Below are 17669 nucleotides of genomic sequence, written 5' to 3' on the forward strand. Positions count from 1 at the left end.
AATACTCCGTAATAAGCGATGCGCGCGTCTGCTTTTTTTTGTGTGTATGGAGGCGTGAATATTTATTTCATCTTTTGCCGCACGTAAGCCGTGGGTGACGAAATAAAAAGCGGTTCACAATGGCCATTTAGCTGGCTTCGTCAACCGTAGAAGTTGACAAGTCCAGCAGCGACAGTTAATGCATTATACAAAAATGGCAATTATATTACAGGAAGCCGATGCGCCAGAAGAGCGTGCCGTTAGCTGTCGCGGGCTTTAGTATGGGCATCAGAAGCAACACGAAACTCTGTCGCACGCAGCACAGGAGTCGATAATCGTGCAGTGTTTTCCCAAGACGCGGATGAAACCTCTGTAATCGTGGCTGGTTCTAGCGCGCAGAGCACGCTGTAACGCGGTATCTTTAAAGTTGTAGGGCTTTCCTTGCTTGAAAAATAAAAAGAGCTAAGCTAAGGATGCCTCGTTGGAAGCATATGGGTCGGACCATTTTCATGGCTTCTAGAACTTTCGTATTCACACATTGTTTAAAACCAGATTTAAAAATTTAATTAATTATTGTCGACGAATTAATAAAAATGAAATGCTAGCCGCTAATTTAGTTTACTAACAAAATTAACTTGGTTTCAGTTAGGAAGAATGCATTGGTTTTTTTAGATCTTGATTCACATTACAGAGACAGCCTCAATATTCATTAAGCATTGCATTTTTATAAGTAAGACATACTTTGTTGATTCGCTTTCAACATTGCATGACTCTAAGCTTATCGTGTCCTTCAGCATCTTTTTAGAGAAACGTACACCTCATTTTCATCGGTCGGATGAAAGGAGAGGAGTTTGGACACTCTCTGACGCAAAAATTTCGACAAGCACGGTCTTTGAAAGCGGATGCCAAGTGCAGTAAAAAAAATATTTTAAAGCATTTGTCAAGCAGGATTGGCTTAGCTAAGTACCCTCAAGTGTCAAATTTGTAACTTTGCTTTGACGTGTATCAGTATTTAATAACAGATTAAGGCGTTTCTCTTTTCCATTAGGATTACAATATAGTTCTCTATCAGACAGCCTAAGGCAGTAAGTCTTCCAAGGTGACCTAATTTCATTGTTCAAATGGTATATTTTCAAATGGGCTAACAGTACAGTATGCGTAGCTCTTTTAAATTTAGCGAACATCACGCGCTTCATACTCAGAAGTAGTATAAGTGGTTAGTACATTCAGCGCTTCTTTGCGAGTGTTTTTGGCACTTTTGCTTCAACAGTAGAAAATATTTGTGATAAAAAGAGCCTTAAGAAAGCGCTATAACCCGTATCCGAGTGATAACAAGTGACAACAGATTCCTAAATCCACTAAATCTATGCAACTCCAGAATGCTTCGAGATTCTTTTGCCAGAACAACTGCGGGACGAGAGTTCATGGAATGTGCTGGATGCAAATGTGTTTCGGTGCGCAGCAAAATAGGGAGGTGGTCACTAATGTCTATCGCCAAACGCCCTGCGTTAGGAAGCACATAGTTTTTGACCGAAAGGTTTTAACAGAAAAAGATATAGGAGTTATGCGTGTTGGCCTCTTAACGACATTTGGGAAGTTCGTCAATCAATATTGTTGTTTCTTGTTGTGCCGATTTGTTAGCTATTATGTCTATGTTAAAATCACCTCCTAAACAGAATGCCAGATGTGTGGCCAAATGCGGAAATGTGCGCTGGCATGACGTCACTTGTCGGTTGGAGCTGCGACCTACGAGTGGGTACCCGGCTACCACTTAGTTACCAACGAAACTCCTTTCGTTCAGCTACTGTGCAAGCATCAATCGCATCAGGTTCTCCTCCTAACCGCTGCTGTTCATTCCGCTTAGCTCGGTGCGCTTAGGGGCGGTGCCGCCTAATGAGCACCCCAGGTTCTCACCTGGTTACCAACGGCTACACCTTGGCAAATAAGCCACCCGTCTGCCACCGAGGGGACTTGGGTTCGCTTGGGTTTGGTTGCGACTTAGGTTGCGCTTCCCGAGCAGCCTCTCACAACTACATGGGCTGCCGCCTGTCACTGAAGACAGATTGCCCTCCACACGGTGGGCAGGTCAGCAGCCTGCCACAAAGCCGGCTTCAGAAAAAAGAGACAGACAGACAAACACCGCCCAGATACGAGGAATGACCACTATAAGCGGTAGCGCCGTAAAAATGGCCGGGCATTTAGCATGTCTAAGCTCGAAATATTGTGCGAAAGCACAGTTTTTTGCAGGTCGTCATCAACGTCACGTGCCTGAACGTGCAACTGCGGTGTCCACTTAACCAGGGAGCCACTTATGCGTGTCTTCAACTTTTCATCCTTAATGCCAATTCACCCAATGGACGCCGGCGGCCTACGCTCCAGTGCCGAGTTTCTGCAGCATTGTTATCAACGCCAACGCGTATTACTCTAGAGCCGTGTTTCTGCCACAGCCTTGTCCACCCCACTGCATGCAGCCCACATCTCTTTGCCACTGCCGCCACATAGCTCGAAGCTCGAATATTAGTTTGATAGTATTATTAACCGATGAAGGAGGCAATACACATTGCACAGCGCGTTTGTGTGTTGCAGTTTAACACGAAGCTTAATCGGCTACGGCGATCGTCTAGTGCTCTCGCGCAGTGACCAGCAAGATGATCTGTTCCCGCTTCCGTGGTTTCGAATCCCAGTCGTTTATATTCTGTAGGCTTGTTTTTTATTTATTTAATTTACTTGGCGAAAACCTGAAACACCGCAAGATCTTACTCGGGGTTTACACATCGGAAAAGTGTAGATCAGTTTTACTGAAAACTGCACGAGAGAACTATGTAAACGCCGCAGCCGATCACGCCTCTTGTTGTTGTTGCCTGTCAAGCAATGGCACATACCCACGACAAATGCAACACAGTCTTGCACTGTGCATTGCATGCTTACGCATTAATCAACTTTCATCTGCGCACAAAATTCACGGAATTAAAAGAAAAAAAAGAAACGTGCTAAACTACCTCTCAGGGTCAGTGTACACCTCAGTCGTACTTTCAGGTACAGGGCGGTGGTGTCCATTTGAGAAAAAAGCTGCTTTCGCACAATATTTTGTGCATAGCAGTGCTAAGCCATCAGCAATTTTTGTCGATTTCCACCGCATGTCGAAGTTTTTCTTTGGAGTCATATCTAAACACGTTGTTAGGCCCCGCCGCGGTGGCTCAGAGGTTACGGCGCTCGGCTGCTGACCCGAAAGACGCGGGTTCGATCGCGGCCGCTGCTGCCGAATTTCGATGAAGGCGAACTGGTAGAGGCCCGTGTACTGTGCGATGTGAGTGCACGTTAAAGAACCCAAGGTGGTCGAAATTTCCGGAGCCCTCCACTACGGCGTCCCTTATAGCCTGAGTTGCTTCGGGACGTTAAAACCCAATAAACCAAACCAAACCAAACCAAACACGATGTTAGGTTTGTCAGAGTTGCGAGTAGACACACGGTGGCAGACTTCAACATCCAGGTTCTTAATAGGTTCCTGAACTGCATCTCCACGCCCTGGAAGAATCACTGCGTCATTACCATCCTCTTTTTTCGTGGACGCTCTGAACTTGAATGTTTAAGTTCTTAGAATATCGCTCCTTTTCAATAAGCCGCATCGGAAGGTCCCGACTTCTTTGTTCCAAAGTTAAACATCGCGAAACGAGCCTTTTTTTAGATTCGTTAGCTCCGACTTTTTGGCCGTTTCAAACTGACTTTCTAAGTCCTCACTGTTCCTCTACGCATACTCAATGCTTTCAGTCAGTTCTGTTTGCTCATTTCAAAATCTTGCGGATTTCGTTTCTTAGGCCGCGTTTGCTAGATTCAAGTAGGGTTTTCCGTTCTCTTCGAACTTCTCCCATAAGCTTCAGTGCCTTGTTGAAGAATTCCTCTGGTTATTATGTAATATGCTAAATCAGTCCAGCGCACTTAAATCGGGCAGAAGCGACAACCAAAAAAAAGTTAAAATAGCGTTTACCAATACTAACCCGCAGAAGGAAGCAGGGGCGCTCATGAGACGTGTCTTGCAAGCTGTTATCTATGCTGCGAAGTGGCCAGGCCGACCGCCGAATGCCTCTTATATTCGAACCTTTCCGGGCCTTTAGGGGGCAGCACTGTAATTTCAATATGGCTGCCCGAGCGATGATCCCGCGGCCACGCTAGCCTTGCATTACACTGGTTGAGATTCGTTGAAATGTTCTTGCGAGTATGCTGCCTTAGGCGAGGAAGCTGTCAATGAAGGCCCTGTTGTGCGCTGTGGCTCAAAAATATACACGATGCCATCCGTCATCGTACAAGCCCTCTGTCCGCAGTTACTACAGGCGCGATAAAAATCGCGCAGTAGGTGTGACTCGTCTGTTATGCTAGACATCCGGCTGAGGGTAGCGTGATCCTTCAAGTGTGACACGTACCGATCAGGCTTGGAAACGCTTGTTAAAAGCACGATGAGTAAACACGAACATCGATAATATTAGACTCTAATCCTATAAACGTTGCTCGTGGACTAGCATTTCAAGATGCCCCAGTGCACACTAACGCACACACGTACGATCATGTGGACTTCCCCGCCATAAGTCCCGTAATTCACCTCACGTCTGCAAGTGCACAACAGCTTCTGGCTGCCTTGAAAGCAGAACTCAAGACATCGGGGTCTTGGCGCAAGATGAAAGAATATTATTCAGCGACCGTTAGCGAAAAAAGTTCGTCTTAAAAATGCACTCCTAGGATATTGCAATATTTTCATAGTAATTTTGTGTTAATTGGTCCTGATACTTAAATAACAAAATGAATGCTTTCTAATTATGGTAGAAGTAAGAACTCGAACTTAGAAATATATCAAAAATTCCACTTTTGTCTGCTCAATATATTTCTGACATCGCAAAGGTACACTCTACTGCAGACGAATTTTTGTTTCGCTGCCTTTCTGAGTGCCGCCACTACTCTGTGACAATATTTAATTCGACTTGAGTAAGAGCCACAAGTTAAATTCACCCAAGAACGGTGAACGTTCTTCGACGGCGGAACGAACGACTCAGCCGCGGCATGACGGCAGATCATTTTAATGAGAAAGGAATTCAAATTAGTAATTATAAATTTCGCTAAGGGAATGACGGTCTGCAGGGCGAATTTTAATCACTTAATTCTCCTTCAGGAACGCAGGTAAGCAGTGATATTGGTTGACTTAAATCGCCGCAGACGAGCGTGTCCGGAATTACGTTCACGTTCTAACCTTCTTGTTTCACTCCCACTTTCCTCCCTTCCTTGCGGCGTGGTTTTGGTGTCTACTTTTTTTGGGTGTACACGCAGCGGCGAACGGCGGCGGCCATGCGTTTCGGCTTGGGCGGGCGGGAGATGGCGCCAGGAGCGCGCGCAGCTAGAGCAGCGCGCTGCCCCGGCTGCGGAGCTGGTTACGAGGAACAACGGCGACGCCGCGAAACGCAGGGACCGGCGCCAAAGAGCTGCGCTTTAAAACGCATTATTTGTTATTTGTCCAGTGTCTTCAAGGAGCAGCTTATTTTTATTATTAAGACGAGTACGGCAATGAATTACGCTGGTTGATTGCAATGATTATTGTCCTCTAGACATACCCGCCAAGTTGATTTTGCATCGCACCACCCGTCATAGAGTTATAACAATTGCACAATACCGACATTTTGTTTAGTTTAGTTAATGGGGTTTGAACGTACCAAAGCAGTTCGAGTAATGAGAGACGCCGCAGTGAAAATCTCGAGAAATTTCGACCACCTCGGGTTCTCCAACGTGCACTTGCATCGGAAAGTAAACGGGCCTCTAGAATTTCGCCTCCATCAAAATTCGACCGCCGTGACCGGCAGCGAACCCGCGTCTTTCGGGTCAGCAGCCGAGCGCCACAACCATATAGCCACCACGGCTGCAATGCCCACATTCCAGAAAAACCTTATTATCAATTTTTTATTTATATTTTTAGCAAGATTTATACAGAACGTTTCATTTCACAAAGCTTTATAAGCCAAAAAGAAGGGCATGTTTTAGATTGAAATTGTAAATTATTTTCTCAAAAAGGGAGACGTATACCTTAAGCCCAGATATTAGTAACTTGATTAATTTCTGACAATTTGATTCTCCTAATATACTTATTCGAATTCTTTTTGTATTTCTTTGTAAAGCTGACGTGAACACACATGCTGGTGTTTAAAAATGAAGCATTTTTCTTTACTCTAGAGTAATATATTGCCCTAAAGCTCTGTACAAGCAGTCTCATTTGTGACATTACAGTATAAAACACAACCTTCCGCACTTCCGCATACAATCACATCTGAGAAGTTGTGCCCTGTGAGATGTCATTAATAGAAACAAGGAAAAAAGGGAAGAACCAGAACATACCCCTTGAGGACGTTAGATGAAACAAAGACGGAACTCTAGGAAGTGCCATTGAATACTACCTTCTCTTTCCGTAAAGTTAATTAGTCTGCGATGCAGGTGGTAATAGTTTCATAAATGTTAAGATGTTGAAACAACAGTATTGTGGCTTGGGCTTCTCGGTAACAGTGTTTAGTAAGCAGGGCAAAAAGGAATGGGCGGCACAGCTCCTGTCCCGTCTGCATCTGCGTCATCCGTGTCTTTTTAGCACTGTTTTAAAAAAAAAGCATGAAGCGTTTGCATAAGCTCCGAGGGAGAGACAGTACCGAAAGACATCTGGAAATCTAAAAACAAACAGTCAATCTTGCCGTTACCTTCACTGACTACGGCTGTATCATGATTAGAGACCGGATTTTAGGCAAATGCCTATTTTTTTCAACGCTTCGTCGGCGCACCATTCTTACATATGAGCACAAATTAAGTGTTGACAATAGGTTTAATACTCTTTTTATAGTGCCTATAAATGCCTATTTTGGGTGTCAGTGCCTATAAATGCCTATTTCCGACGTCGGTGCCTAAAAATGTCCTATTTTACAGAAAAGGGGCCTGAAATACGCTGTGGTTTTGCTTTCAGATTCTGTTTCCTTTCGAATCAATTTCGGTTTCGAGTAGAACACACACGTGGCAACATTAGATGACTTCGTCATGTGGCTGTGGTGAACACTGCACCTACGCCGGCTGTGTACACAATACCAACCACACCAGCCGAAAATAACGAAGCAACCTTTTTTCTATTTTCTGCCATTGTATCGTGGCAGCTTGTTGATGACTTTGGCTGTTAAAGTGGTAGTTGACCAGATGGCACCACATTTCAGAAAGTATACGCAGTAAGTTATAGGCTCGTCCAAATAATTCCGAGTTGGTTCCAATTGAAACCAACTGTAAAATGTTCCATAAACCTGCTCGAAACAGTTTAACTGATTAAAATTTCCACCTGGGTAACCTGCCTTATTTTCGTTCCCTGTGCCCCAGATAGTGCTTGTCTGCTACTTCTTTCATAGTTTTAACAGTGATTTCTAGATGGATGATGTTTATTTTACCATGAATCCTCGTGGATGTACGTAAGCCCGTGCAGAACTATGATTCTTTTTGGCATATTCCGCATCAAGCAGCACTGTGTGTAACATTTTCTAGCATCTCGTATTTATGGTTTCCAGACCCTTCTAATGGCAAGCACCATGTGATAGTCGTGTGGCTCCAGAGACGTGGAGCCACAAACTGTAAAACACTGTTTACACAAATGACACTTTTGATAAAGTTTACACAAGTGTGCACTTTTGATAAAGTTTTGAGTGCCTATTTTTTCTCTGTTAGGTGCCTAAAATGCAATTTTAGCTGCCTGTTTATGGCGCCTAAAACGGGCTTTTAGTACTTAAAAATGCGGCCTCTAATCATGATACAAGTCTATAAATTTAGTAGTTAATTGTCCAATACAAAGGCTATCTCACTGCACGGAACACAGAGACGATCGTCTTGTGTGCGCGGTGGCTTGTAAGCACTTGCATACCACGCAGGGTTCTCCACTCGGAATTCAACGCACCTGCGCGAAACGTTACCAGCAGCAAGTGCTTATACCGAGCAGCGAAAACAAACAGGCACAAAAAAAAGAAGAGAGCAAGAATCCAAAAAATCGGAGCGAGAAAGAAGCGGATATCAGTATTCCGTTTATGCGGAAAGCGTGGCTTAATTACGACCACTCATTGAATCCGCAACAGCTATACACACGTGCCTCATTAAATATTCGCAACACGGCACAAGCTCGAGCTGCTGCCAGCAAATCATATTCGCCAGAGGTGTTTGCCCTTTGAAACATTCGTGTTACATGTGATGGGTATTGCAATTGGCGATGTGGAGCAAGTTTCCGTTGCTTCGAAAAACCGAAGAGCTTGTTTCAATGGGCGATTAGAATTCAGATCCTGAGTTCTGAAAAGATCGCGATGAACTGGGTTGTCCATCGGGGATTCAGGAAAGCTCTCGAATAACCGTTTGGAATACTGTGTAATAAGCGACATGCGTGTGTGTTTTTTGTTATGTATCAGTGAAGGCGTGAACATTTATTTCATCTCTTGTCGAACGTGAGCCGTGGCTAACGAAACAAAAAGCCGTTCGCAATGGCCGTTCAGCATACTTCGTCAACAGTTGAAGTTGACAAATCCGGCAGCGCCAGTTCATGCATTATACAAAAATAGCAATTATATTACAGGAAGCCGATGCGCCAGAAAAGCGCGCTGTCAGCTGTCGCCGGCATTAATGCGGGCATCAGAAGCAACGCGAAGCTCTGTCGCGGGCAGCACAGGAGGCGATAATCCAGCACTGCTTTTTCAAGACACGAATGGAAAGCGCGGTGGGTTCTAGCGCGCAGAGCACGCTGTATAGTGGTATTTTTAAAATTCGCGGTTTTTTTTTGTTTGCAAAATAAAAAGGGCTAAGCTAAGGATACTCCGCTGGAAGCATATGGGTCAGACCATTCCCATGGCCTCTACAACTCTCCTTATCATACAGTGTTTAAACCCATATATAAAAGTTAATTCATTATTGTCGACGAATTGGTTAAGGAGGCGGGAAGAATGAAATCCTAGCCGTTAATTTAGATTACTAACGAAAATAACTTGGTTTCGGTTAGGAAGAATGCTTACATTTTCTTTTCAGATATTCATTCATATTACCGAGAGAACCTCAATATGCATTAAAAATGGTACTTTTATAAGTAAAACATGCTTCATTGATTGGCTTTGGACATCGCTAGAGTCTAAGCTCGTCGCGTCCTTCAGTATCTTTTTAGAGAAGAGTACACCTCCTTTTCATCGGTCGGGTGAAAGGAGAGGAATTTCGAAACTCTGCCACAAATATTTCAACAAGCACGGTCTTTGAGAGCGGTTGCCAACTGCAATAAAAAAAATAAAAGCATTGGTCAAACAGGATTGGCTTAGCTGAGTACCTTCAACTGTCAAGGTTGTAACTTTGTTTGGACGTTTAAAATTACTTAATAACAGATTAAGGCGTTTCTGTTTTCTATTAGGATTACAATAGAGCTCTCCAACAAACAGCTTAAGGAGATAAGTCGTCCAAGCTGACATAATTTCATTGTTGAAATCGTTGCGCTATGTTTTAAAATGGGCTAACAGTACAGTATCCTTAGCTCTATCAAATTTAGCGAAGATCATGCGCTTCTTATTCAGAAGTAGTTCAAGCGGTCGGTATGTTAAGTGTTTCTTTGCGATTGTTTCTGGCACTTTTACTTCTACAGTAGAAAATATTTCTGATAGACAGTAAAAGAAGCATTAAGAAAGCGCTATAACCCGTACCCGAGTAAGAAAAAGTGACAACACATTCTCAATGGACATAGCTCGAAGCGCAAATATTAGTTTGATAATATTATTAGCTGATGAGGGAGGCGATGCACAGTGAACAGCGCGAGTGTGTATTTCAGTTTAACACAACGCGTAATCGGCTCCTGCGATAGCCTAGTGCTTTCGCGCGGTGGCCAGCAAAGCTCATCTGTTCGCGCATCCGTGGTTTCAAGTTCCAGTCATAGATATTCATTAGGCTTATTTTTATTTATTTAATTTACTTGGAACAAGCGTACAAACACTGCAATATCTTGCTCGGGGTTTACTCCTACTAATGCGCCAGATTAGGTTCATTGGAACTGCACGAGAGCAGTATGCAAACACCGCAGCCGATCACGCCTCTTGTTGTTGTAGCTGTTGCTTCTGAAGCAATGACACAAACCCACGGCAACTGCAACACACTCTTGCGCTTTGCATTGCACGCTGTCGTCTCAGTCAACTTCCATCTGAGCACAAAAGTCACGAAATTCAAGGAAAGCACGCTTAACAACCTCCCAGGGTCAGTGGACACCTCAGTAGCGCTCTTAGGCACGTGTCGGAGTGTCCACCTGAAAAAGACGTGCTTTCGCACAATATTTCTTGCTTAGCAGTGCTAAGCCGTCAGAAAATTTTTTGCGATTTTCAGCACATATCGAAGTTCTGCTTTGGAGTCGTATTTAACGACGATATTAGATTTGCCAGAGTTGCGAGTGGATACAGGCTGGCAGGTTTGAACATCCAGGTCCTTAATAGGTCCCTGAACTTCAAACCCACGCTCTGGCAGAATCACTTTGTCATTGTCATCTTCTTTTCCTAGTACGGTTTGAATTTTAATGTTTAAGTACTTAGAATATCGCTCCTTTTCAATAAGTCGCATCGGAATGTCCCGAGATCTTTGTTTCAAGGTTGAACATCGAGAACCGAGCTCCTGTTTTAGATTCGTTACCTTCAAATTTTGGCTATTTCAACCTTAAACTTCCTAATTCCTCACTGTTCCTCTACGCATACTCAATGCGTTTAGTCAATTCCGTTTCGTCATTTCGTAATCTTGTGAATTTCGTTCCATAGGCCGCGTTTGGTAGATTCAAGTAGGGTCTTCAGTTCTCTTCAAAATTATTCTGTAAACTTCCGCACCATCATCATCATCAACAGCCTTACTACGCCCACTGCAGTGCAAACGCCTCTTCAATTTCTCTCCAATTAACTCTGTCCTTCGCCAACCGCGGCCACCATATTCCCGCAAATTTCTTTATCTCACAAGCCCACATCATAGTATTCCACTGGTAATTGTGTAATATCCTAAGTCAGTCCAGCGCACAATAACTAGCACACCTAAAAACCTGGTAGAAGCGACAACAAAAAAAAGTTCGAAAAGCTTGCGTTTATCAATACTAACCTGCAAAAGGAAGGAGCGGAGCGTGTTAGATGTGCCTTGCAAGCTGTTATCTATGCTGCGATGTGACCGGACCGGCCAGCGAATGCTCCTTATATTCGAGCGTTTCCCGGCCTATAGGGGGCAGCACTGCAGTCTCAGTATGGCTGCCAGAGCGATGATCCCGCGGCCACGCTAGCCTTGCGCTTCGAAGGCTGAGCTGCATTCAAAATGTTCTTGCGAGTATACTGCCTTGCGCGAGGAAGCTGTCTACTGGCCCTGTTGCGCGCTGTGGCTCAAAAATAAACACGGTGTCATGCCATCATCGTACAAGCCCTCTGAGCGCAGGTATTGCAGGAGCGATAAAAATCGTGCCACAGGTGTGACTCGTCTGTTAAGCTAGACATTCGGCTGCGGATAGCGTGGTCCTTCTAGTCTGGCACGTTCTGAAGCGGCTTGGAAACGTTCGATACCGCACGACGAGTAAGCACAAATACCGATAACATTAAGCTCTATTCCTATAAACGTTAAGTAGACTTCCCCGCCATAATACCCGTAATTCACCTCACGTTTGCAATTACACTACCGCTTCTGACTGTCTTGAAAGCAGAACCCAAAACATCGGGGTCTAGCGCAAGAAGAAAGAATATTAATCATCAGCCTTAGCGAAAAAATACCGCGATAAAAATGTATTTTCGAACATATTTCAATAATTTCATACTAATTTTGTGTTATTTTTGTCTATATACTTATATAAGAAAATGAATGCTTTCTCATTATGGTAGAAGTAAAACTTTGAACATTCGTAGCAAAAAAAAAATTGTCAAATTTTTCACTTTTGTCCACGTGTTATATTTCTCACAAATTATAAATATACCATACTGCAGACGAATTTTTCTTTTCCTGCTTTTCTTACTTCCGTCACCCCTCCGTGAAAATTCAATTCAATTTTATTCAACATCTTGAGGATGTTGGGTGCGCCGACAAAAAGCCAGAGAGAAGGCTTGACAGAGGTCGACCCACCCTACAATAACTTGCAGCAGCACCAGAATGTTGTACAGTGCACGGCAAGTGAGCACACAGGGAAAAAAAATACAAATCGTGAGTAAAAATCTTCGTGGCACGAAGTGCCGACGGTACCTAGGGTTACAGCAATATAGATGCCTTATTTAAGGAGCACGGAAGGGTATAGCAAAGTATTTGGCGACCGTAATTCGTTCGAGCTTTTGGCACGAACCATGTGAAACCGGTACGGGTAGTGTACTTCTGTTCTTTACAATTTAAGTTCGACAGGTTCATCAAAAATGGATTGTTTTGTCTAATACTTGTTTTATGCCGCCTTAACAGTATACTTTCAAAAACTTGTGGGAGGGGGTAATGCTTAGAGATGCAAAAATCGGTTCGGTGTGTTCAGATCGTGAAGCATTAACAATTGATATTCCGGACAATTTTCTTCTGAAGTATATGTACCCGTTTAATATTAATAAATGATGTGTCCTATATCAAAATGGAAATTCCCACATGGCTGGGTCCCCAGCCATGTGGGAATTCAGGGCAACGAGGCTGCCGATGCCCTGGCCAAGGCAGCCCACGAGGCCTCCACGCCCTGCTGCACCTCAGTCGTTCCCCTGGACGCTGCCCGATCCATCACGGAGCGGCTACTCCTGCTGGAACACCCCGACACCAGGGTTGCCCAAGGGACACCCCCCCCGCTCCTGCCGGACAAGGGACTTGCAAGACGGGAGAGGTCCCTCCTTCTCCGGCTCCGTGTGGGCTGCGCCTGGACCGGGGCAAGACTCTTCCGCAAGGGCCTGGCTACTTGTGCAGACTGCCCCCGCTGTAGTGACCCGGAGGAGACAATAGAACACCTCCTGTGCGGTTGTCCTGCCCTGGCCGCACAACAGGCTAGGCTCTCAGCTGGCTACCGGGCACTGGGTCTCCCAGCTGACACGTCACGGGCCCTGCTCTTCCCGTCCGGACCCAACACCAGCAAGGCCCTTCGGTCCCTCCTTGCCTTCCTGGAGGACACGCGCTTGGACAGCTATTGCTAGTCCCTGGCGGCTGATGACAGCGACGGTGCCTCTATAGACGCTCTTCTTTCCCTTCCCTTTACTTCTTTCTTATCCCCTCTACCTATCCTCCTCCCTATCTGCACGCCGGCAGTGGTGGTGGCGATAACTCGCCAGTCACAGGCCCGTGCTAGTTTCCTTTCCTCTTCCTTCATGCACTTACTACTTACTATATCAAAATACAATAATTAACAACAGAAGAAAACAGTGCATTGTACAGCATCTGCTTAATATATTTTGGTAAAAGGTATCGCAGTCGGGACACGATACCAGCAACCTTGGACTTGTCCCCGACCTTTGAAACGTGTTCATCCCAAGATAAATGTTCATTAAAAAGCACTCCTAGACTTTTGACCGTAGGAACTATTTGAATGAATGAGGAACCCATTTTTAGAGAAATTTGTGAGACAGCAGGATCATTATTGCGAGGTCTAAAAAATACAGCTTTGCCCTTTTCGGTGTTTATCATCAGCGAATTCAACTCAGACCATTCATGAAGCTGGTGCAAACAATCTGCAGCTTGATGTTCAAGATCACGCACATGTGCCGCTCGGTAGAATAGAGTGGTGTCATAGGCGTAAATCACAAAAATTGGTAGTTTCCTTATGCAGACTATGTCTTTAACATAAAGGAGGAAAAGCAGCGGCCCTAGAATGCTGCCTTGCAGCACGCCAGTAAACAGAAGTTTAATATTTGATGACTCGTTGTTTACCGTTACTTGTTGGACACGGCAACTAAGGTAACATATGATTATTTGATGAAATTTTCCGCGAAAACTAACTATAGTGCTCGAGTTTCGCCAACATTGTGCTTTGATTGATGCGATCAAACGCTTTCGAAAAGTCGGTAAAAATGCCGAGAGTGAAAAGTTTTTGTTCAAAGGACTCTAAAATTAGTTATTTCTGTGTTAGAAGCACAGTTTCTCTAGGAAAGTTTCTTCAGAAGCCGTGCTGGCTAGGTGTTATTATTTTACTTTTCTCGCAGAAACTGGACATTCGCTTGTATAGTATTTTTTCAAAACACTTCGAGAAATTGGGCGATAATTTGACAAATCATTTTTGTCTCCACCCTAATGAACACCAGTTACATTGGCAATCTGCAATTGTCAGGGAAGCACTGCATGTTCGAGGCAACAATTAAAAATATGCTCTAAAACTGGGCTAATTACATCGGCTACATATTTTATTAAGGTAACCTACGTCTCGTGACCTACTATTGCGGAGAGTCAAGAGGCAAGTTTTAATTTCATTTGCGTCCGTTGGCATCAAGAATGCCGTGGAACAAACCCGCTGGTCAAGGCATTTCGTAGTATTGGGGCCATGGCTGCCATCTACCAGCGACACGAAGAAATCATTAAATTTTTCTGCCAAAAGTTTCCCACTCATTGGTGTGCCGTTGGCATGTCCACCTCGGTTCAAAACTTCATTTAGTGTTTTCCATACAAGGTCACTCCTTTTAATTACGTCTGGATTAAAATAGTTTTTCCATATACTCTTGCTTTGCTTGGCGAAGAAAGTAAGTGACTTTTTTCGGTACACCTTAAGGCGCGCTAGGTCGTCAAGGAAATGGCTTTTGATAAAGTAGTTGTAAAGATTCGTTTTTTGTTTTATCCTTTGAAGGCATTCTTTTGTTATCCAGGGCTTGCGGGCCTTGCGGTGTTTTTTATCAGTCTCAAGTGGAAAACTTTGCTCATAGATACACTTAAATGTAGTAATAAAGGCACCATATGCGTCCGCTGCATCATTTTTGCCGATCACATGATGCCAGTCCACGCCTGCAAGTGCTGCCCGAAAGGAATTTAATCTGGCCTGGTTTATACGCCGATATTGTACCACAGGGAACCTGCGTTGTTTTGATGGAGTTAAGGAATCTACAAACATGAATATGGGTAGATGGTCAATTATCTGGGCATTAATAGCTCCAGAATGAAGACAGTCAACTGAACGGTTACCAATGAAGACGTCAATGGTGGTCGCTGCCTTCGGCCGTGTAGGTTTATTTATAACATTTACAAATCCGTTGCTGTGCAATACGTAGTCTACCTTACGTTTATTTGCAGATTGAGATCGAAAGTCTATGTTAATATCACCGCCTAAAACTAAATTAAGCCTGGTTTCTGTAATCCATTGCAGATATTCATCAAGAAAGCAGATGAAATTAGAAACGCTGCCTTTAGGAGGCCGGTATATAACGGAGAAGACGCTACTGCCGCTTTGCAACGACAGTATTTCGTAGTCCTTATGGGTTATAGAAAAGTCTATAAGAATGGTGCATTTGTAAGTTTGTTCGGTTGCTATCAGGACACTACACTACCGCCTCGTTCAGCAGTACGGTTCTGCACATGAGTGTTGTAACCGGGCAAGCGCAAAGTTTCGTTACTGCTTTCATACCATGTTTCTGTGATCATTATTACATTGAAACGGAAGTGTTGTGTACAAAAAAAATGCTTCTAACTCATCACCCTTGCTTCTCAAAGTTTGCGAATTAAGATAAAAGAAGGATACAGCATTCTTTTTCTGAGCAGACACAGCACAAAGCTCAGAAGGCAACACTATTGTGCACATCTCGGGGCATCATTTCGCTGTTTGGTATTAGAAAAAACGCGAGATAAATGCTATCTTATCGAGGTCTCGCTCGCAGGCGATAAGCACAATCGCAGATGACTGTTTTCCTAGCAAGAATGTGCGCACTTTTCCTCCAAACAAATTTCGATTTCTGCTCCTGCTTTCCAGCTACTGCCATGCCCAGCAATTTCTTGAGCAGGGGACACAAGTGCTCATTCACATAGACAGTATCCGAACCATCGTAACCGAGGTCTTCAGCTGCAAGCTTTGTCTTTTTCGCCTTTGGCAGCACAGTGTCCCGCTTTGTTCGCGTTTTGAACTGGACAACCACATTCGACCTAGTCTTGTTCTTCGTTTGAACAGGGTGGCAAACATGGCTTGGTTTGGTTTATGGGGTTTAACGTCCCAAAGCGACTAAGGCTATGAGGGACGCCGTAGTGGAGGGCTCCGGAAATTTCGACCACCTGGGGTTCTTTAACGTGCACTGATATCGCACAGTACACGGGCCTCTAGAATTTCTCCTCCAAAGAAATTCTAGCCGCCGCGGCCGGGATCGAACCCGCGTCTTTCGGGTCAGCAGCCGAGCACCATAACCGCTGAGCCACCGCGGCGGCCCGGTGGCAAACATCAACATCGTTTTCCAGTATTGGCTCTTCGATCATTTCGCCGATTTTTTGCAACATGTTTGGCAGGCTTTCATTTTCCTGGGATGGAAGTCCCTTTACTCAAAGTTTTTATTTCGGGAGTACTGTTCCAGTCCTATTAGTCGTTGCTCAAGGTCGGAACATCGCTTCTTCAGTTCTTCACATTCGGATGAAATTGCAGCATTTTCGGATTTCAATGCCTTGTTCTCCTCTTGCAATGATGAAACCTTAGCGAGCATATTGCCACCTAGTATTGCCAGGTGGCGCATACGAAGTAGGGCGACGACGACGAAGTAGGGCTCGCGCCGTGTGGAGTCTGTCGCTGTTGTTGCCCCAGCTTGCCTGGCCTTCCCTTTCGTGCCTGCTAATAAAGCCCCCCTTCGTCAGCAAGTACGTTACAGTCTGGTGGAGGTGCGGGGTAAGATCCCTGTATATGTCTAATACTCCTCCGCATACCCTGGGCTCCAGTCCTTCGCTGGTGGACACCCCTGTGCACCGTGCTAGCCGGAGAAACCAAGGCCTACCTCCCGAGCACGGGCTTTTGGAGTCTGCAAGAGCACCCACCCATCGACCTGTTATGCCAGCTGCAGCCTACTATACCTTGCAGAATCCGCGACTGCCCAAACCATTCCATGGCAGTCAGCTCGAAGACGTCGAAGACTGGCTGGTCGAGTTTGAACGCGTGGCCTCGTTCAACCAGTGGGACGACGCAGCCAAGCTTCGAAACGTCTTCTTTAGCCTGGAGGATGGGGCACGTACGTGGTACGAGAACCGAGAAGATGCGCTAACATCATGGCATGAGTTCCGCCGACGCCTGCTGGAGACCTACACCAGCACGGATCGCCGAGAACGGGCTGAACGGGCTTTGCAGTCTCGCATTCAAATGCCGAATGAGTCTGTAGCCATGTACGTGGAGGATATGACTCGGCTCTTCCGGCGAGCTGACCCGGCCATGCCCGAAGAGAAAAAGGTGCGCCAACTCATGCGCGGCGTCAAAGAACAGCTCTTTGCAGGCCTCGTGCGCAGCCCACCATCGACCGTCGCTGCATTCCTTGCCGAGGCCGCGACGATGGAAAAGGTTCTTCAACAACGTTCTGCGACTTACAACCGGCCCGTGCATGCTGCTGCAGTCACCGAATCGTTTGCCACCGCCAGGAGCCACCCTGACGATTTGCGCGAACTGATTCGCACCATCGTGCGTGAAGAGGTCCTCAAGTTTTGCAGCCCTTCGCAGTCTGCACTTGGTTCGATTTCCGCTCTTGTTCGCGAGGAGGTGCAACAGGCGTTCAGGGGTCCTACCGTCGAAA

The sequence above is a fragment of the Amblyomma mixtum genome, chromosome 8 (genome assembly GCF_055824585.1).
Source record: "Amblyomma mixtum isolate Tamu chromosome 8, ASM5582458v1, whole genome shotgun sequence".
Taxonomy (NCBI): domain Eukaryota; kingdom Metazoa; phylum Arthropoda; class Arachnida; order Ixodida; family Ixodidae; genus Amblyomma; species Amblyomma mixtum.